Consider the following 22797-nt stretch of genomic DNA (forward strand, 5'->3'; position numbering starts at 1 on the left):
GGTAGGATTACAGTTAGATCCAGGGACATGAGCAAGGCCGAAGAAACAACAGTCCATTTATCTCCATTGAGTATGAATGAGGGCCATGCGCGGTAGCAGGTCAGGTGTAGGGTTAGTGTTAGAATTGGGGTGAGGTTTTGGTTGAGGAATACAGCGAGGGTTATGGTGAGGGTTAGGGGTAGGTTCCAAGAGGCGCTTAAGTGCAGAAACCTAAGTAGTGCAGTGGTCTCCTAGAGGGTTGAGTGGAGGGTGCAAAGGATGGTGCCATTCCTTCTTAGTCTTAGGGTGTCAAGGCCCTCCTTGGGTGCAGGACACTCCTTAGTTGGGCCTCAGCAGCGCCCTTGTGCAGCTCCCTCTGAGCTTTGGAAATGACATGGTGATGTTCCAGGTTCCAAGCCGAGTGATTTACACCATGAGCGTGCTGTTGTCAGTCATTGGAATTGGGTTGCCATGAGGAAGGAGACTTAGCTAGGGTTAGGGTTCAGTGCAGTGACATCACCAGGGCAGAGTGACTCCAATCTCATGAATTTCATGGAGGGCAGAAGTGAGAAACCTTGCGAGGGTACCGGTCTGGTATACAGTTAGTGTGAGAGATAGGTTTAGGTTTAGGTTGAGTGCTAGGGTCAGGGTTCTGGTTAGGGTTGGGGATAAGTCCCAGGAGGCTCCAGATGCTGAACCCACAGCAGTGCAGTGGTCTCCCTGAAGTGTGGACTGGAGTACACAATGAATGCTGCGGGTCAGGATTAGTCTTTCGGTTGCCAGGCCAGACAACTGTTTCTGGCACTCTTTGGGTAAGCCTCAGGAATGCTCTCAGGCACAACAGAGGCTGCCGGTACGGATTAGTCTTTGGGTTCCAAGGCTAGACAAGTGTATTGGACACTCTTTGGGGGAGACCTCGGGAATCCTCTTATGCAGCAGCAGCCGGGCTTTGGAAATGACATGGTGATGTTCCACGTTCCACGCCGAGTAATCCTGCACTGCTTCTCGACCCCATGTGCATTCTGTTGTCAGACATTGGAATTGGGTACCCATGGGGAGTGAGTTTTAGCTAGGGTTAGGGTTCAGTGCAGGGATGTGGCCAGGGCCAAAGGACTCCAGTCTCGTGATCTCCCTCGAGGGCTGAAGTGAGGGCACATGCGCTGGTATGGGTCTGGTGTAGAGGTATTGTGAGATATATGGTCAGGTGAGATTGAGGGTTATGCTCAGGGTTATGGTTAGGGTTAGGGTAGGTCAAAGAAGGATCCAGGCGCTGTACCCACAGCAGTGCAATTGTTTCCCCGAAGGGCAGAGTCAGTGCACAATGGAGGCTGCTCGTCAGAATTAGTCTTTGGGTTCCAAAGACGGACAACTCTATAAGGTCTGGTGTAGATAGGTGGGTCCAGTGTGATAGAAAATGTTACATTTAAGTTGAGGGTTATTGTTAGGGTTATGGTTAGGTTTAGAGTTAGGTCCCAGGAGTCTCCAGGCGCTGAACCACAGCAGTGCAGTTGTCTCCCGGAAGGGTTGAGCGGACTGCACAAGGGAGGCTGTGGGTCAGGATTAATCTTTGGGTTCTAACGACAGACAACTGTATCTGGTCTGGAGTAGATAGATGTGTCTAGTGTGAGTGATAGGGTTAGGTTTAGGTTGAGGGTTAGAAAATGGTCCTGGTTAGCATTAGGGTTAGGTCCCAGGAGGTTCCACGCACTGAAACCACAGCAGAGCATTTGTCTCCCCGAAGGGCAGAAGGGAGTACACAAAGGAGGGTGCTGGTCAGGATTAGTCTTTTGGTTCCAAGGCCAGACAACTGTATGGGCCACCCATCGGTTAGGCCTCAGGAATCCTCTTGTGCAGCTGCAGCCACGGTTTGGAAATACATGGTGATGTCCACATTCCATGCTGAGTGTTCATGAACCGTTTCTGGTCCCGGTGTGTGTGCTGTTATCAGTCTTTCGATATGGATCCACATGGGGAGAGGGCCTTAGGTTTATAGTTTTAGATTTAGCGGGTAGAGTTAGAGCGTTAGGATGAGTGTTTTAGGGTTAGAGTTAGAGGCTTAGGGTTAGAGAGTTAGGGTAAGGCTAGGGTTAGTTCGGGTTATGTTTACGTTTACGGTTAGTTAGAGGTAGGGCTATGTTTAGGGGAAGGGTGGCGGCAGGATTTAGCATTAGGGTATGGTTAGGGTTAGGTGTTAGGTTTAGGTGGTGGGATTTTGTTTAGTGATAGGTTTAGGAGTTGGGCAAGGAGTAGGTCATGCTTGCACCCCTACTTTGAGCGGGAAGGTGTTCATGCGTGGACACCACCCTCCATGTTTGAGGGATTGTGTTCTTCTATCACCCCAGTCTCTCTGCACTGCAGGTTGTTCTTGCCTCGCCCATTCCAGCTTTGCTCTGGAGTTTTTCACACCATCACCCCACACTCTCTCGGTATGGTAGGATTTCACGTACCACCCAATCCTTTTTGGTGCATGGGTTGTGTTCACACATGCAACCCTCCACATCTTCTGCGTGCCATGGTGTCACCCATGAGCCTCACCACTCCTTAGATTGGGATTACTGATGCCAGTATTAAATCTGATACTGATGCCAGTATTAAATCATGAATATCTATTTTCACTTTCACAACTGAAAAAGTAGGCGTTTCTTAAGGTAAGGTTTATGTTTAGGATTAATGTTAGGTGTCAGTTAAGGTTTAGCGCATGGTGCAATCCCCCTCGGTGTTGGATGGCTTCCCGATTGTGTCACATCTGCTTCCCTTTATCCACGATGTAGCAGTGATAGTCCTTTTAATTCAGATGTTTTCCTTGGCACCTGGATGTCTCTGAGTTAAGCGTCCCACTTCGTCTTGGTTCATGGGCTCTCGGTTTCTGGTTTGAGCCCTGAGTACCTTCTGTGCTGATGGCTCTGAATCTGGAGCCTGCTTCAGATACTAACTCTCTCTCTCTCTCTCTCTCTCTCTCTCTCTCTCTCTCTCTCTCTCTCTCACTCTGCCCATGCCCCACTTGTGTTCTTTGTGTCTTTCAAAAATTAATGTACCTAAAATCATTTTCAATCCGATGTTTCCTGGATGGCTCTTTTCACTTTCATTGCTGAAGAAGAAGGCGTCTGTCTCATTCATTGTTCTTTTGTTATCTTTGGCATAGCTGACAACATATACGACATTTCCCCAGCCAGCATCGGGGATGCTCAGCATTTCTTCTACCAGCCGGACACCTCTCATCCACTGTAACACTGCATTCCTCTAGAGCATCCCACATGCTCTCGGAAACTGGACTGTAACTGTGGGTGGTAGCAGCGTCCCATAGTCTTCTGATGGTATTTCAGGAGGTTCTTCATTCGCATCTTTGGTTACCTGAGTGTCTTCTGACATCTCGCGTATTTCCACTAGGCCGCTGCTATGATGCTCAACAGGGAACCCGAAGCACACAGGGATTCAGGGGCAGACCAACTACTGCTTGGCTCCCACAAATGGTCACCTTGGAACTCTTTATGGAAGAGGAGAAAACACCCACCACCACCATTTCATAACCCTGCACCGAATGTGGAGACAACAATCACCCACCCCCAAAAGGAAACTCTAGCAGGGTACATGTATCAAACCTAAGGTGTTGGTTATGTACTTTGGATCAATAAGGGAGGTTATACTTTTGACTGGTAAGTGTACATCTAAATCCCTCAGAGAGGATATTCTCTGAGGTCACCCCAACCTAAATTGTTGGCCCATGGGGAGATGTGTTGTCCCTATTGACTGTATTGATGTTGTCTCTGTAGGCCAGTGAATTAAAGCTCCATAGGGTCTTATCCTGTTCTTGCCTCTTCACGGGAAGGTCCATTTCACTGATTGAAAGAGACAGCAAGGGAGTAGTGTTGCCACTATTAAATCTGACGTTTCATGAATGAGTCTTTTCACTTTCATGGCTGAAGAAGCAGCATCTCTTATGATGAGGGTTTGGGTTTGGATTACCCTGATGATTAGGGTAAGGGTTAGGTCATGCTTGCACCCCCCGTTTTGGCAAGGGAGGAAGGTCACACCTGACCCCCGCCACCCTCCTTGTGGAAGGGTGTTCAGGCATGCAGCCTGCCTCCCCTCCACAAGGGAGTAGTGATGCCACTACTTAATGTGTTGTTTTATGAATGGCTCTTTTCACTTTCACAGCTGAAGAAGCAGGCATTTCTTAAGGTAAGTGTTATGGTTAGGATTGCCGTTCATGGTTCGGGTAAGGGATAGGCCATGCCTGCACCCTCCCTTGGAGTGGGAGGGCATTCACACATGAGCCACGCCCCCCTCATCTCGGCAGGGTGTTCACCAATAGGAACCAGTCCCCTTCAGCGGGGGGGATGTTGATGTATGCGCCTGCACCCATCTCGTGTGCGAGGGTGTTCATGGGTGGACACCACAACCCTTGGCGAGGGAGGGCATTTGTCCATGCACCATGCCCTCCTTGGCTCAGGAGGTGTTCACGCATGAGCACAGTGCCCCCTTGGCTTGGGAAGGTGTTCAGGTAAGTGCATGAACCTGCCCCCCAGCATGGGAGAGGGTTCACGCATGTGCCCTCCCCCCTCAGGTGCTGGAGGGGGTCACTTGTGCACAGCACCACTAGTCAGCAAGGGAGTAGTGATGCTACTATTAAATCTGACGTTTCATGGACGGCTGTTTTCACTTTCACAGCTGAAGGAGCATGTATCTCTTAAGGTCAGGGGTAGGGTTAGCATTACAGTTAGGGTTTAAGATAAGGGCTAGGTCATGCTTGCTCTCCCCCCTCAGCATGGGAAGACTTCACGCATTACCCCACTATCCTGAGCAAGGGAGAGTGTTCACCCTTTCACCCCAACCCCTGAGAGTGGTAAAATATTGAAGCACGTCCTCCACTCCACTTCTGCTGGGGAGGGCTTTCACACATGCGTAGATCCCCCCTTCGGGACAGATTGTTCACATTTGTGCATGACCACCTGTCGGGTCGGGAGGGTGTTCACTCATGGGCACACCCCACCTCTGCATGGGAGATGGTTCATGCGTGTGTCTTGCTCACCTCAGCAGGGAGGGTTTTTACGCATGTGCACAGCCCCACCTTGGTGTGGGAGGAGGTCACCCATGCAGATTGCCACTTTTCAATGAGGGAATAGTGATGCCATTATTAAATGTGACGTTTCATGAATGGTTATTTTCAATTTCACAGCTGAAGTAGCAGACAACTCTTAAGGTAAGTGTTCGGGTTAGCATTACCATTAACGGTTAGGGTAAGGGTTAGGTCATGCTTCCACACCCACCCCCTCGTCCCTAGTGTGTATTCATGCAATAGCACCGCCCCTCAGTGTGGGAGAATATTCGTGCGTGTGTCCCGCCCCCTTCAGCGTGGGAGGGTGTTCACACATATGCCCCATCCTCTTCAGCTTGGAAGTGCGTTCACGCATTCTCACATTTGCACCACCCGTCCCAAGTTGAGGGAGGGTGTTTCCACATGTGCCCTGTCTCCCTCGGCATGGGAGGTGGTTCACACATGCTCTTCATCCCCTCGGTAATGGAGGGTGTCACCCATGAACAGTGCCACCCCTCGGAGAGGGAGTACTGTTGCCACTATTAAATGTCACCTTTCATCAATGATTCTTTTCACTTTCACAGCTGAAGAAGTATGCATCACTTAAGGTAAGGGTTAGGGTTAGCATTACATTTAGGCTTTATGGTAAGGTTTAGGTCATGCTTGCTCCGCCCCTCTGCGAGAGGTGTTTCACTAATACTCCCTGCCCCCTTTGGCACAGATGGGCACAGCCCTCTGTCCGTGTAGAATGGTGTTCTCACGCACAACCCTCCTTGGCGATGGAGGGCTTTTGTTCACGCACCCTGCCCCATTAGTGCGGGAGTTTGTTCTCACGTGTGTAAGGCCCCCCTCCTGGAGGAAGGGCGTTCACCCATGTGCACCATCCCCCCACTTTGGCATGGGAAGGTGTTGACCTATGTGACGTGACACGTCAGCATGGGGGAGTATTCACGCATCTGCCCCGTCCCCCTCTGCCCGGGAGGGTGTTCATGCATGCGCACAGCCACCAGTCAGTGAGGGACGGTATTCATGCATGCGCACAACAACCCCTCCATGAAAGAGGGCATTCACATATGCGCCATGCATCCCTCAACAAGGGAATGGTTCAAGCATGTGCCCCATACCCATTTTGGCACAGGATGGTGTTGACCTATGCACCTTACCCCCTCAGCGCTGGAGGGTGTTCATAGATGTGCACAGCCCCCGTTATGGCGGAAGTGTGTTCACACTTCTGAACAACCCCGGCTAGGGGAGGGATGCCATTCGCACGTGGGCCCCGCCCCATACCACTGGGTGCTGTTCACACATGTGCACAGCTCTCCCTACTGGCGGAAGAGTGTTCACACATGCACAAAACTCCTGCTCCAAGAGGTAGGGCGTTTCCACATGAGCACAATCCCCATCAGTGAGGGAGGGCATGCATGCATGCTCCTTACCCACTACCGCAGGAGGCTGTACAGGCATGCGCACAGCCCCCCCCCCCCCACTGGTGTATGTTCACGCATGCACACAGCCACCCTCAATGAGGGAAGGCATTTGCACATGCGCCCCCCTCCCCTGGGCAAGGAAGGGTGTTCAGGCATGCACAGAACCACCACCTCAGCCAGGGGGGTCGTTGGTGCATGCACCCTGCCCCATTTAGCACAGGAGGTGGTTCAGGCTTCCGCCTGGCCCCCTGTCAGCATGTGAGTCGGTCACCCATGCACAGCGCCACCCCTCAGGGAGGAAGTACTGATGTCACTATTGAATGTGATGTTTCATGAATGGTTCTTTTCACTTTCACAGCTGAAGAAACACGGCCAGGGAGGGCGTTGACGTATGCTCCCCGCTCCCCTCGCCAGGATGGTGTTCACGCATGTGCAAAGCCCCCCCCTCCTTGCCAAAGGGGGTTCAGGCATGCCCATAACCCCCGCTCTGTGAGGCAGACCATTTGTACAGGCACACAACCCTCCCTCAGCAAGGGACAATGTTCATGCTTGGCCCCACTCACCTCAGTGGGAAGGGTGTTCACACATGCACATAACCCCCCTCAGCATTGGAGGGCATTCAAACATGTGCCCCCCCCCCACTTGACACCAGAGGTGGTTCAGGATTCTGCCTTGCCCCTGGTTGGTGTGTGAGATGGTCACCCATGCACAGTGCCACCTTTTAGGGAGAGAGTAGTGATGTCACTATTAAATGTGATATTTCACGAATGGTTCTTTCACTTTCACAGCTGAAGAAACACACATCTCTTAAGGTAAGTGTTAGGGTTGGCACTGACAGAAGGCGTAGGGTAAGGCTTAGGTAGTACTTCCTCCACCCTGGGTATGAGAGGTTTTCAAGCATTAGCGTCCCCCCCCTTTGGACAGGAGGGGGTTAACACACGCGCCCTCCCACATCAAGGGAGGGGGTCACCATTGCGCCACTGTCTCTGCAATGGAGGGGTGTCACTCATGTTCTTTCCCACACCTTGGCACGGGAGGGGATCATGCATGTGCCCCTTCTGCACCCCTTCTTCAGCGATGTAGCCTTGATGTTTCTTTTAGGCCAGACGTATTTTGCACTGCCTCAGCCGCTCAGTGGATTAAGTGTCCCACTTCAGGTCATAGTCTCACAGTTTGTGGTTTCGAACCCTCGCTTCACCTCTATGCTGATGACTCTGAACATGGAGCCTGCTTCAAATACTGTGTCTCACTCTCTGTCTGCCCCTTCCCCACGTGTGTTCTGTCTCTGTCTGTCTGTCTCTCTCTCTCTCTCTCAAAAAACAGTGAAGCTAAAAACATTTTAAAGCAGCTCCACCAGTCTACTTGTCTTCTTGCTCTATTCCCGCCTCTTCATGGGAAGGTCCATTTCACCGATTGGAAGAGACAGTAAAACCCTCGTGTGGTCATTGAAATGAGTCAGTATTTAGGACACAAGTGATTATGCTACTTTTCCACAGTCAGGATACCATGGCCATTTCATGAATGTCCCTAGGCAGGCGGGGCCTCTAAAACTAGAAATGCTAGAGGTGATTTTACTGGTAAGCAGGTGGGGTTTGTGTTCACTGAGTTACTTTTACTTCCTTTCATCTTTCCTTGATTGCCTATCTGTGTTGGGTCAACAATTGGTTTGGTATTGACTTTACAGTTAGGTTATTTTTATCTCATGGTTAACTATCCATGGTTATCCGCTCTGATAGAGCTGAAGCAAGTACAAATATTTCTTGTTGCACATACTAGCATTATTGTTTCCTGTGCACCTGCAGCTGTTTCTCCCGGCCCACGGGGAGCAATCACTTCCCATCCAGCACCACCTGCTTTGTCTTCCTATGCCTAGCAGTGCACGTGCCGGTGCCTGCAGAACTTCCCTTGTTTGTCTGTCAGCTGAGTCTGAATGGGCTTCCTCTCCCACTCATCCCTATTTCTCATCTCTTTAATGGATGACACACATCGCTGAAGGTCACAGTGAAGTCTCAAACTTCAGTATGTGGATTACGTGGCACCATTTTACAGTCTCACTTGATTACCCCCTTTCTTTAAAAATTACTTCCTTCCTGGGGCGCCTGGGTGGCGCAGTCGGTTAAGCGTCCGACTTCAGCCAGGTCACGATCTCGCGGTCCGTGAGTTCGAGCCCCGCGTCAGGCTCTGGGCTGATGGCTCGGAGCCTGGAGCCTGTTTCCGATTCTGTGTCTCCCTCTCTCTCTGCCCCTCTCCCGCCCGTTCATGCTCTGTCTCTCTCTGTCCCAAAAATAAATAAAAAACATTAAAAAAAAATTAAAAAAAAAAATTACTTCCTTCCTCCTCCCACCGTCTGGGCCGCTGCTCACCAGTGTCTGTGTTGGTAGGTCCTCATCTTCTTCCTGCCCCACATCTGCTTTCCATCCGCCCTTACTCTGGGGTGATCTCAGCCAGCCTCAGGCTTCTATATGCCAGCATCTGGGGCCTCTAAGACTTTATGCGCTGCCCACAGCTGTTCATGTCTCCAGACACCTGACTCCAGCTGTGCACCACACAGGTGATACCCTCCCCAGACTCTGCTACCTCCTTGTAGGCCTCTCCTATTCCCCTAAACTTTTTTACTGGGCTGCTGCCACACTGGCCCCTCCCTGTTCCCTGAGCTTGTCAGGCACATACTCCTGCATCAGGTCTTTGCACTCACTTTGCCTCGCTCTGTCGGGGATATACTTCCACGTGTCAACAAGACATACTCCCTCATTTCCGTCATAACCTTGCTCTGACATCACCTGCTCAGTGGAGTCTCTGCCAGCTCTCTATGTAAAACTGAAAACTGTTCCTTCTCCGACCTGAACACCCGATATCCCTTCCCTGCATTCTTTATCTTCCTGGCCCTTGGCACCATCTGTTTTTCTTTCTTGCTTGCTGGATGTCGCCTACTGCAGTCCCTGCCAGATTGTTGGCTCCATGGGGCCCAAAGACCAAACTCTCTTTGTTTAGGGCTGGTTCCTTAGGGCCCTCGAACAGTGCCTAACTCCTTCAAAGGCTCACACACCATTTGCTGAGCAAGTAAATATTAGGATTTCGTATTATTCTGCTGGGCCCGCCATCACAATGTACCACAGACTGGGTGGCTTAAGCAACAGAAATTGATTTATTTATTTTCTCACACTTCAGATCAAGGTGTGGCCAGCGTGGGTGTCCTCTCTCCATGACTGGTGGATGTCCTCCTTCCCACTGTCTTCACGTGGTCTTCCTTCTGTGTGTGTAGTTGCCCACTCTCTTCCTATAGGACACCGGTTATCAGACTAGAGTCCCTCCCCGCAAATGAGCTCATTCGACCTCCACTTTACCTTTCAAGATCTGGTATCCAAGTACAGTCCCATGGGTAGTTAGGACTTCAATGTATGGATTTTTGGGGCAAATCCATTCCATAACAGGTTTCTGTCTGTTGTACCTAGTCACTACCTACACGGGTTTTCTTTTCTCTATGCCCTTGTGCCCATTATTTGCTCACACAGTGCTAATCCCAGTTTGCCCTTAGCCCAAGTTATAACTCTGTTTGTTTATTTATTTGTATAGGCTTGCATCTTTCCCTTTATCAAATGGAAAACTGTTGCCAAAGCAGTTATTTTATGTTTTATAGGAAAACTAATCTTTTATGTCCTTACTGCATTTATGTTATATCCTATTCACTTTTGTTTAATGCTATTTGTGTGTGTGTGTGTGTGTGTGTGTGTGTGTGTGTGTGTTTGCAACTAAGTGAAATGTGCAATATTTGGTCATTTAAATAGATTCACTAATTTAGGCAAAGTCAGCCATAAACAAATGCAATACATTATGTCCAAAGTAGTCAAGCAGATTTTGCATCATGAGTAAAAGTTGCTTTATCTTAAATGAATTTGCTTTTCTCTTTTATTTTTAACAAGCCAAGTCAAAGGTGAATATATTCTTTCTGCTCACCTTGAGGCAGGGCAAGAGCAGATTTGTGTCAGAGCGCACTGTCCGTATTTATGAGAAACTAGGGAAATTAAGAAAGCCACTTAGGTACAAATCTTAGTGGGGACTCATGACTGACAGCTTTTCAACAATATTCTGTTGGGATGTCTTTTATTTACTGGGTTAATTTTTTTTTAATTTTTACTTAATTTATTTTTTAAATTTACATCCAAGTTAGCATAATGTGGAACAATGATCTCAGTAGTATATTACTTAAAGTCCCTTATCCATTTAGCACATCAGCCCTCCCACAGTCCCTCCAGTAACCCTGTTTATTCTCCACATTTAAGAGGGTTTTTTTTTATGTTTTTGTCCCCCTCCATGTTTTTATATTATTTTGCTTCCCATCCCTTATATTCATCTGTTTTGTATCTTAAAGTCCTCATATGAGTGAGGTCCTATAATATTTGTCTTCTCTGACTAAATTCCCTTAACATAATACCCTCTAGTTCCATCCATGCAGGTTAAATGGCAACATTTTATTTTTTTTGGATTGCTAAGCAATACCCTATTGTGTGTGTGTGTGTGTGTGTGTGTGTGTGTGTGTGTCTGTGTGTGTACACCACATCTTCTTTATCCATTCATCCATCAATGAACATTTGGGTTTTTTCTATACTTTAGCTGTTGTTGATGGTGCTTCTATAACTTTGGGGTTCACTTTTCCCTTCAAAATAGCACATCTGTATCATTTGGATAAATACCTAGTAGTGCAACTGCTGGGTTGTAGGGTAGTCCTCTTTTTCATTTTGTGAGGAACCTACCTACTGGTTTCCAGAGTGACTGTGCCAGTTTGCATTCCCGCCAGCAGTGCAAGAGTTCCTCTTTCTCCGCTCCCTCACCAACATCTGTTGTTGCCTGAGTTGTTAGTGTTAGCCATTCTCACGGGGTGAGGTGTTATCTCATTCTGTTTATGATTTGTACTTCCATGATGATCAGTGATGTTGAGCATTTTTTCATGTTTCATTTGGCCATCTGAATGTCATCCTTGGAAAGTGTTTGCTCATGTCTTTGCTCATTTCTTCACTGGATTACTTGTTTTTTGGGTATTGAGTTCGATATGTTCTTTATAGATTTTGTATACTAATCCTTTATCTCATATGTCGTTTGCAAATATCTTCTCCCATTCTGTTGGTTGCCTTTTAGTTTTGCTGATTGTTTCCTTCACTGTGCAGAAGCTTTTTATTTTGATGAGGTCCTAATCGTTCATTTTTGCTTTTGTTTCCCTTGCCTCTGGAGACTTGTTGACTAAGAAGTTGTGGAAGCAAACATCAAAGAGGTTTCTGCCAGCTTTCTCCTCGAGGGTTTTGATGGCTTCCTATGTTACATTTAGGTCTTTCATCCATTTTTGAGTGTCTTTCATCCATTTTGAGTGTGAGAAAGTGGTCCAGACTCATTCTTCTGTATGTCGCTGTCCAGTTTTCCCAGCACTCTTTCTGAGGAGACTGTATTTATTCCATTGGATATTCTATCCTTTTTGTCAAAGATTAGTTGGCCACAGGTTTCTGGGTCCATTTCTGTGTTCGTATTCTCTTCCACTCATCTGAGTGTCTGTTCTTGTGCCAAGAGCATACTGTCTTGGCGATTACTGCTTTGAATACAGCTTGAAGTCCAGGATTGTGATGCCTCCTACTTTGGTTTTCTTTTTCAAGATAGCCTTGGCTATTCGGGGTCTTTTCTGGTTCCATACAAATTGTAGGATTCTTTGTTGTAGCTCTGTGAAGAATGATGGTATTATTTTGATAAATATTGTGTTGACTATGTAGATTGTTCTGGGTACTATTGACATTTTAACAATATTTGTTCTTCCTATCCAGGAGCATGCAATATTTGTCTTTTCTGTGTGTTTGCCATCTGCAATTTCTTTCATAAGCTTTCTGTAGTTTTCAGTGTATAGATTTTTCACCTATTTGGTTAGATATTACTAGGTATTGTATGGGTTTTGGTGCAATTTTAAATGGGATCGATTCCCTGATCCCTCTTTCTCTTGCTTCATTGTTGGTGCATAGGAATGCAACTGATTTCTGTGCATTGATTTTGTATCCTGCCACTTTGCTGAATTCCTGTATTATTTCTAGCAGTTTTTTGTTGACTATTGTGGGTTTTCCACATAGTGTTTCATGCCATCTATGAAGAGTGAAAGGTTGAGCTCCTCCTGGACGATTTGGATGCCTTTTATTTCTTTGTGTTGTTTGATTGCTGAGGCTAAGACTTCCAATATTATGTGGAATACCAGTGGCGAGAGTGGACATCCTTGTCTTGTTCCTGACCTTAGGAGGAAAGCTCTCAGTGTTGCCCCTTTGAGGATGATATTAGCGTCGGGTCTTTCTTTCATATATGCCTTTTATGATCTCGAGGTGTGATCCTTCTATCCCTACGTTCTTGAGGGAGTTTATCAAGAAAGGATGCTGTATTTTGTCAAATGCTTTCTCTGCATCTATTGAGAGGATCATGTGGTTCTTGTCCTTTCTTTTATCGATGTGATAAGTCACATTGATTGTTTTGTGGATATTGAACCCGATTTGCATTCCAGGTATAAATCCCACTTGGTTGTGGTGAGTAACGTTTAAATGTATTGTTGGATCTGGTTGGTTCATATCTTGTGGAAGATTTTTGTATCCATGTTCATCATGAAAATTTGTATATACTTCTCCTTTTTAGTGGGTCTTTTTCTGGTTTTGAAATCAAGGTAATGCTGGGTTCAGAGAAAATGTTTGGAAGTTTTCCTTCCATTTCTTTTTTTGGGACAGCTTCAAGAGCATAGGTGTTAACTCTTCCTTAAATGTTTGGTAGAATTCCCCTGGAAAGCCATCTGGCCCTAGGCTCTTTTTCTTGGGAAATTTTTGATTAGTAATTCAATGTCTTTACTGGTTATGGGTCTGTTCAAATTTTCTATTTCTTCCTGTTTCAGTTTTGTTAGTTTATATATTTCTAGGAATTTGTCTCTTCCAGATTGTCCATTTTATTGGCATATATTTGCTGATAATATTCTCTTATTATTTGTATTTCTGCTGTGTTGGTTGTGACCTCTCCTCTTTCTTTTGTGATTTTATTTCTTTGGGTCCTTTCCTTTTTCTTTTTGATCCAACTGGCTAGTGGTTTATCAATGTTATTAATTATTTCAAAGAACAAGCTTCTGGTTTCATTGATCTGTTCTGTTTTGTGTGTGGGTGGAGGGGGGTTATTTGTTGTTTTTTTTTTCTGTGTGTGTTTTTGTTTTTGTTTTCAGTTTCGATAGCATTGATTTTTGCTGTAATCTGTATCAATTCTTGTCTTCTGCTGGTTTTGGTTTTATTTGTTGTTCTTTTTCCAGCTCTTTAAGGTATAAAGTTGGGCTGTGTATCTGAGACCTTCATACCTCTTTTGGAAGGCCTGGATTGCTATAAACTTCCTCTTATGACTACCTTTGCTGAATCCCAGAGGTTTAGGGGTGTGGTGTTATCCGTTTCGTTGGCTTCCATGTACTTTTTAATTTTCTCTTTAACTTCTTGGTTCACCCATTCTTTCCTTTTTTTTAATTTTATTTTTTATGTTTTAAAATGTACATCCAAATTAGTTAGCATATAGTGCAACAATGATTTCATGAGTATATTCCTTATGCCCCTTACCCATTTAGCCAAACCCCCTCCCACATCCCATCCAGTAACACTCTGTCCTACATAGTTATGAGTCCATTCTGTTTTGTCCCACTCACTGTTTTTATTTTATTTTTGTTTCCCTTCCCTTATGTTCATATGTTTTGTCCCTTAAAGTCCTCATGTGAGTGAAGTCATGTGATTTTTGTCTTTCTCTAATTTCACTTAACATAATACCCTACAGTTCTAACCACGTAGTTGCAAATGGCAAGATTTCATCATATATATAAGTGATATATATATATATATCACTTATATTTATCACTATATGTATATATCATATACATATAAGTGATATATATCACTTATATTTATCACTATATATATCATATATATATATATATATATATATATATATATATATATATATATATATCATATATATCCATTCTTCCATTGGTGGACATTTGGGCTCTTTCCATACTTTGGCTATTGTTGATAATGCTGCTATAATCATGGGGGTAGTGCATGTGTCCCTTCAAAACAGCACACCTGTATCCCTTCGATAAATGCCTAGCAGTGCAATTGTCGGGTTGTAGGATAATTCTGTTTTTAGTTTTTTGAGGAACCTCCATACTCTTTACAGAGTGGCTGCACCAGCTTGTATTCCACCATTCATTCTTTAGTAGTATGTTCTTTAGTCTCCAAGTGTTTGTTATCTTTCCAAATTTTTTCTTGTGGATGATTTTGAGTTTTATAGCATTGTGGTCTGATAATATGCACGGTATGATCTCGAACTTTTTGTACTTGTTGAGGGCTGATTTGTTTTCCAGTATGATATCTATTCTGCAGACGTTCCATGTGTCCTGGAGAAGAATGTACATTCTGCTGCTTTAGGATGAAATGTTCTGAATATAACTGTTAAGTCCATCTGGTCCAGTGTCTCACTCAAATCCATTGTTTGTTTGTTGATTTTCTGTTTAAATGATCTTTCTGTTGTCATAATGGGGTGTTGATTCCCATACTATTATGGTTTTATTATCAATGAGCTTCTTTATACTTGTGATTAATTGATTTATATCTTTGGGTGCTTTCACATTGGGAGCATAAATGTTTACAATTGTTAAGTCTTCTTGGTGGATAGACCCCCTCAATATGATACAACACACTTATTCATCTCTTGTTACAGTCTTTATTTTGACATCTAGATTGTCTGATATGAGTAAGGCTACTCCGTCTTTCTTTGGCGATCATTAGTATGATAGATGGTTCTGCAGCCCCTCACTTTCAATCTGAAGGTGTCTTTAGGTCTAATATGGGTCTCTTGTAAACAGCATATAGATGGATCTTGTTTTTTTCCCCACCCTGTTACCTTGTGTCTTTCGATTGGAGCATCTATGCCATTGACGTTTAGAGTGAGTACTCACAGATATGAGATTATTGCCATTATGTGTCTTGTAGCGTTGGATTTTGTGGTGGTGTTTTTTTGTGCTATCCAGTCTTTGGTACTTTTGGTGTTTTTTTATTCTTTTTATTTTATCTTTTCTCCCCTCAGGGAGCCCCCCTGAAAATTCCTTGAGGAATTGCTTAGTGGTCACGAACTCCTTTAAGCTTTATTTGTCTGGGAAACTTTTAATCTGTCCTTGTATTTTGAATGACAGACTTGCTGGATAAGGAATTCTTGGCTGCATAGTTTTCTGATTCAGCACATTGAGTATATCTTGCCACTCCTTTCTGGCCTGCCAAGCCTCTGTGGGTAGGTCTGCTGCAAACCTGATCTTTGTTGTCTTCCCTTGTTGGTTAAGGACTTTTTTCCCTTGCTGCATTCATGATTCTTTCCTTGCCTGAGTATTTTGTGAATTTGAATGTGATATTCCTTTTACTGGTGGATTTTTGTGGAATCTTATGAGAGTCCTCTGTGCTTCCTGGACGTTAATGTCTGTGCCTTTTCCTAGGTAAAAAAAAAATATATATATATCCACTATGATTTGCTGACTTAACACTTCTATCCATTTGTCTCTCTCTTCATCTTCTGGGAGCCCTCTGATTCTGATGTTGTCCTTTTTAATGAGACAGGGTTAGGTGTAGGTTGATGGTTATGGTTAGGGTTAAGGTTAGGGTTAGACTTAGGACCCAGGATGCTCCAGGCACTGAAATCCAACAGTGCACTTGTCTCCACGAAGGGCTGAGTGGAGTACACAAGGGAGGGTGCCAATCAGGATTAGTCTTTGGGTTCCAAGACCAGACAACTCTATGGGACGTTCTTCAGGTAGGCCTAAGAAATACTCTCTTGTAGGCACACTTGCGCTTTGGAAATCACATGGTGATGTTTCTTTTTTTTTTTTTTTTTTTTTAAATTTTTTTTCAACGTTTTTTATTTTTATTTTTGGGACAGAGAGAGACATAGCATGAACGGGGGAGGGCCAGAGAGAGAGGGAGACACAGAATCGGAAACAGGCTCCAGGCTCTGAGCCATCAGCCCAGAGCCTGACGCGGGGCTCGAACTCACGGACCGCGAGATCGTGACCTGGCTGAAGTCGGACGCTTAACCGACTGCGCCACCCAGGCGCCCCGATTCTGTGTCTCCCTCTCTCTCTGCCCCTCCCTCGTTCATGCTCTGTCTCTCTCTGTCCCAAAAATAAATTAAAAACATTGAAAAAAAATTTTTTTTAATAAAAAATAAAAAAATAAATGTGACCCCTCACATAATTGAATGAAATAAAAATCAACCAGAAACCAGACTCTTAACTATAAATAGCAAATGGAGGGTTACTATAAGTGAGGTGGGAAGGGGAATGGGTTAAATGGGTGATGGGCTATGGAGGGCGCTAGCAGTGAGGATCACTGGGTGTTGTATGTAAGTGATGGATGACTACATTCTATACCTGAAATTAACATACACTGTATGTTAACCAATTGGAATTTAAATAAAAACTTGAAAAAATAAATACTGAAGAAATGCATACATAAATTTAAACTAAACTAAATAAATACATTTTATTTTATTTTTTTCAATATATGAAGTTTATTGTCAAATTGGTTTCCATACAACACCCAGTGCTCATTCCAAAATGTGCCCTCCTCAATACCCATCACCCACCCTCCCCTACCTCCCACCCCCCATCAACCCTCAGTTTGTTCTCAGTTTTTAACAGTCTCTTATGCTTTGGCTCTCTTCCACTCTAACCTCTCTTTTTCCCTTCCCCTCCCCCATTGGTTTCTGTTAAGTTTCTCAGGATCTACATAAGCGTGAAACCATATGGTATCTGTCTTTCTCTGTATGGCTTATTTCACTTAGCATAACACTCTCCAGTTCCATCCGTGTTGCTACAAAGGGCCATATTTCATTCTTTCTCATTGCCATGTAGTACTCCATTGTGTATAGAAACCACCGTTTCTTTATCCATTCATCAGTTGATGGACATTTTGGCTCTTTCCATAATTTGGCTATTGTTGAGAGTGCTGCTAGAAACATTGGGGTACAAGTGCCCCTATGCATCAGTACTCCTGTATCCCTTGGGTAAATTCCTAGCAGTGCTATTGCTGGGTCATAGGGTAGGCCTATTTTTAATTTTTTGAGGAACCTCCACACTGTTTTCCAGAGTGGCTGCACCAATTTGCATTACCACCAAGAGTGCAAGAGGGTTCCCGTTTCTCCACATTCTCGCCAGCATCTATAGTCTCCTGATTTGTTCATTTTGGCCACTCTGACTGGCGTCAGATGATATCTGAATGTGTATTTCCCTGATGAGGAGCGACATTGAGCATCTTTTCATGTGCCTGTTGGCCATCTGGATGTCTTCTTTAGAAAAGTGTCTATTCGGGGCGCCTGGGTGGCGCAGTTGGTTAAGCGTCCGAGTTCAGCCAGGTCACGATCTCGCGGTCCGTGAGTTCGAGCCCCGCATCAGGCTCTGGGCTGATGGCTCGGAGCCTGGAGCCTGTTTCCAATTCTGTGTCTCCCTCTCTCTCTGACCCTCCCCCGTTCATGCTCTGTCTCTCTCTGTCCCAAAAATAAATAAAAAACGTTGAAAAAAAAATTGGGAAAAAAAAGAAGAAGAAAAAAAAAAGTGTCTATTCATGTTTTCTGCCCATTTCTTAACTGGATTACTTGTTTTTCGGGTGTGGAGTTTGGTGAGCTCTTTATAGATTTTGGATACTAGCCCTGTGTCCGATATGTCATTTGCAAATATCTTTTCCCATTCCGTTGGATGCCTTTTAGTTTTGTTGATTGTTTCCTTTGCTGTGGAGAAGCTTTTTATCTTCATAAGGTCCCAGTAGTTCATTTTGCTTTTAATTCCCTTGCCTTTGGGGATGTGTCAAGTAAGAAATTGTTACGGCTGAGGTCAGAGAGGTCTTTTCCTGCTTTCTCCTCTAGGGTTTGGATGGTTTCCTGTCTCACATTCAGATCCTTTATCCATTTTGAGTTTATTTTTGTGAATGGTGTGAGAAAGTGGTCTAGTTTCAATCTTCTGCATGTTGCTGTCCAGTTCTCCCAGCACCATTTGTTAAAGAGACTGTCTTTTTTCCATTGGATAATCTTTCCTGCTTTGTCAAAGATTAGTTGGCCATACGTTTACAATAGCATCCAAAACAATAAAATTTATTGGAATAAATTTAGCCAAGGAGGTGAAAGATCTCTACAGATAACTACAAAACCTGTGTGCAGAAATGGAAGAAATTCAATTTGCATGGAAGAAACAGAACACACAAGTCAGTAAAAAGCCACCCAATGTCCATCTGTAGGAGGAATTAATACAGATACAGCGTCCATACTACTCAAAGCCCTCTAGAGATTCAGTGCTATCTCTATCAACACTCCGATGCAATTTTTATGCAATTAGAAACACATATCCTCAAATGTATTTGGAACCACAAAAAGACCCTAAGTAGCCAATGCAAGAAAGGACAAAATAGGAGGCATCACACTTCTCGATTTCAAGCTTCATTCTAACACAAAGAAGTCAGTTATGTTACTGGCATAAGCACACACATAAGACAATGGAACGGAAATTGAGAGCCCAATCTAAACCCGTGCATGCACAGTCAACTAGTATTTGACAAGGGAGTCAAAAATACACAGTGGAGAAGAATAGTCTCTTGAATAACTGGTGCTGGGAAAATTGGATATTCACATGTACAAGAATAAAGGTTAGCACCGTATGTTACACCACTCCCTAAAGAGTGAAAGGAAGAAACATAGATGTGGTTAGAGAGAAAGAGTGACAAAGAGGAAGTACAAAGAGGAAGGTAGACACCTGCTCGAGGTATGTGGATGGCATTAGATGCGTCAGGGGAGAGGGGATGTATGAGATGGCTCTGCGTGCTGGGGCAGAAAGGGATTGTATCGTGGGCATCAGAGTTCCATGACCCCAAGTCTCCAACATCCCTGGGTCCAAGCTCTGCAGAAGCCATTGGAATTGAACAGAAGAGTATCCCTCATTTCTTCTGGAATTGTGAGGCTCAGCCTCATGTTCTGTCATGGAGAGGGATGTCTTGAGGGAGATTGTGCTGCTCTTTGGCAGGTGTACTCCAAGTCTGCCCTGTGGGGAGGTGTCCTGGGGCCATCTCTCTCACTGCCCCAGGCCCTGTTGGATTTCCCCTCTCCCCACCAGCTGGCCTTCCTCAAGTTCTGAACCCAGGCATCAGGCATCATGTTGTCCCCAGGTCCTGAAGTCTGTACCTGGCAGAGGTGGACTGCTGATATTGATTTTAAAAAATTGACAATAAGTCCATATCCTCCCTCTGGGACTAGCGGTGTGCATCCCAATCGTGGGTTGCTATCCTCCTGTCCACAACTAATCTGAGGATTCCAGAAGGTAGGTGAACACTTTAAAACACTCTAGTCTTCTCTTAAATCAAATTCAAAGACATTTTCTTGTCCCAGATTTTTTTTAATGCTGAAGAGATGGCAATTAGTAATTGAAGGCATAACGGTCCTATAGGATATTTACCTATATGACTGGTGGACATTATTTCATCCATCCATGTCCCTAAAGCACATTTCATTGGAAATATTATCCAAGGATACATACTGTAAATTCACAACTGATTCATAGCTCCCTGTAAGTTTCATTCTGACCTTGTCACATATGTGTCATCAAAAATATTATTAGTGACATTTCAGATAAGCTCTTCACATCAAGATGGTGATGTTAGAAAATCTGGTATAAATGGAATTTCACAAATTCCAAATTAGGAATTATTTTTCCTTTTTAATGTTTCTTTTTTCTTTTTTTGAGAGAGCCCGAGCTGGGGAGGGGGGAGAGAGTGGGAGATACTGAAACTAAGGCAGGCTCGAGGCTCTGAGCTCTCAGGACAGAGCCTGACGCAGGGCTCAAACTCATGGACTGCAAGATCACGACTTGCGTCAAAGTCAGACGCTTAACCAACTAAGCCACCCAAATGCCCCAGGAATTATAGTTTATTGGCAAAGAAGGAGAAATTAAAAATAGTGTAAAGGATGTCTATTTTTAATTGAAATATTGTTCACACATCTGTTGTATGAGTTTTAGGCATACATTGTAGTCATTCCATATGTCTATAAATTATATTGTACTTAAGCACAAGGGTAGCTATCCTGTGAAAGCATGCAACAGTATTATTACAGGATTGACTCCATTGCATTGGCTGTCCCTTGTATCCCTAGGACTCATTCATTCCATAGCTGCCTCCGGTATCTCTCTCAAAGGTGTTCATTCTTTATCTAACCTAAGTATTTTGGTGGTAAACACAATTACCACTTGCTCAGCAAGTGTAAATTGGCGGTCTATTTTTCTGTGAACATTGCTTAAAACATTACAAATGATGTCATTACGTTAATACATTCGATTTCATTCTTCACTCACAAGAAAGGAGAAGGAAAAGATTTCTTTGTGTCCCAGGCCCTGTCATTAAAACCTTTCCCAATGTGGAGAACAGGTTTAGTTGCCCAGGCACCTTCAGTGTCTCAGCTGAGTGACCAGGGTCTTCCACATTGCAAAAATGCCCATGATGGCCAACAGAGAGAGCTCGAGCACCGCAGACCCGGAGAGACGGGTTTCTCTGCCCAGGCAGTGATGGCCAGCAGAGGGCGCAACATCGGCTTTTCTGACCCAGGGCACCTCAGAGCAGGAAGGGCGTTGATTGCTCCCAGAGGACTCAGGGCCTCTGCCGCTGCCTCAGTACAGAGAGCAGAGCTGCATTTCCAGCAGGTTGTGCCGCCCGCCCCAGGGGAGATCTTGGGAGCTTTGTAGCAACTTGGCATCTCCTGAGTCGCCAGAGAGAATTTGTCTTATTGTACTGAGTGCTGAGGAGTGGGCGCTGGGTGGCTTCCCTGGGCAAGCTGGTTGCTGAGCTGCACAGGCCCTTGCATTTTCTGGGCTGTTCCCGTGTTTCATTCCTCCCCTTCCCGGACAGTATTTGAACAAGACATATTTTACTAAAGGTCTCGTGGATTGCGGAGTCCCACGACATCACCTCATCGATGCAGTCGATGGTTTGTTCCAGATTCAGGCTTGTTTCCGGGAAGAAACCCTGACAGAAATTCAGAAGAATGGGAGCTGCATTCCGTTAGGACATGAATACATGAAATGCTCGTCTTGGGAACTCCTAGAAGAATGAGCTGGGACCCGCTTTCCGAGGCCTGCTGGAACCAGTGACCGAGGTAAGGGCACAAACTGTCCCTCACATCATACATGCCTTTTAAAAAGTTTCATGGTTATTTTTCCAACCTAATTAAGTGATTGCAAACTACAGAAAACCTGGTAGGAACCTGTCATTAACGTACGTTATCTTTAATTTAAATTGCAGTGAGTAAAGTTACAGTGTAGTATTAGTTTCAGGTGTAAAATATAGAGCAACCCTTCCACACGTCATCCGGTGCTCATCCCAGGTGTACTTCTTAATCCCCAGCAGCTGTTTCACCCATTCCCCACCTTGCTCTGGAAGCCCTGTTTGTTTCCTAGTTAAGAGTCTGTTTGTCACTGTCTCCTCTCCGCCCCCCCCCCGCTTTGTTTTCTTTTATTTCCATGTGTTAGTGAAATCATCTGGTATTTGTCTTTGTCTGAAAGGCTTATTTCACCCAGGGTAACATTCTCTTGCTCCATCCAGCTCATGGCAAATGGCAAGATTTCATGTTTTTACGGCCTAGTAATATTACATTCCATATACCACATCTCAATTTATTCATCAGTTGATGGATGCTTGGATCGTTTCTGTAATTTGGCTGTTGTAGGAAATGCTGCTGTAAACATCATGGTGCATGTATCCCTTTGAAGATTTTGTATTCTTTGTGGAAATACCTTGTAGTGAAATTGCTGGATCATAAGGTACTTCCATTTCCAGTTTTTTGTTTGTTTGTTTGTTTTGAGAAATCTCCATAATGTTTTCCATACTGGCTGCACCAGTTTGCATTCTTACCCACAGTGCAAGAGGGTTATTCTTTCCCCACATCCTTGGCAACACCTGCGGTTTCATCCTTCATTGATTTTCGTCATTGTGACAGATGTGATGTGTTATCTCATTGTACTTTTGAATTGTATTTCCCTGAAGATCAGTATTGTTGAGTATTTTTTCATGTGTCTCTTGGCCAGGTATATGTCTTCCTTCGGGAAATGTCCATTTTTGTCTTCTGCCCTTTTTTAATCAGATTTCTCATTTTTTGGGTGCTGTATAACTGTATATATTTTGGGCACTAACCCTTTATCTGATGTCGTTTGCAAATATCATTCTGTAGGTGTTTTAGTTTTGTTGATTATTTCCTAGGTGACGGAAGGTTTTAATTTTTATGAAGTCTCATTATTTTTGCTTGTGTTTC

Source organism: Neofelis nebulosa, chromosome 7 (genome assembly GCF_028018385.1).
Source record: "Neofelis nebulosa isolate mNeoNeb1 chromosome 7, mNeoNeb1.pri, whole genome shotgun sequence".
Classification (NCBI taxonomy): Eukaryota; Metazoa; Chordata; class Mammalia; order Carnivora; family Felidae; genus Neofelis; species Neofelis nebulosa.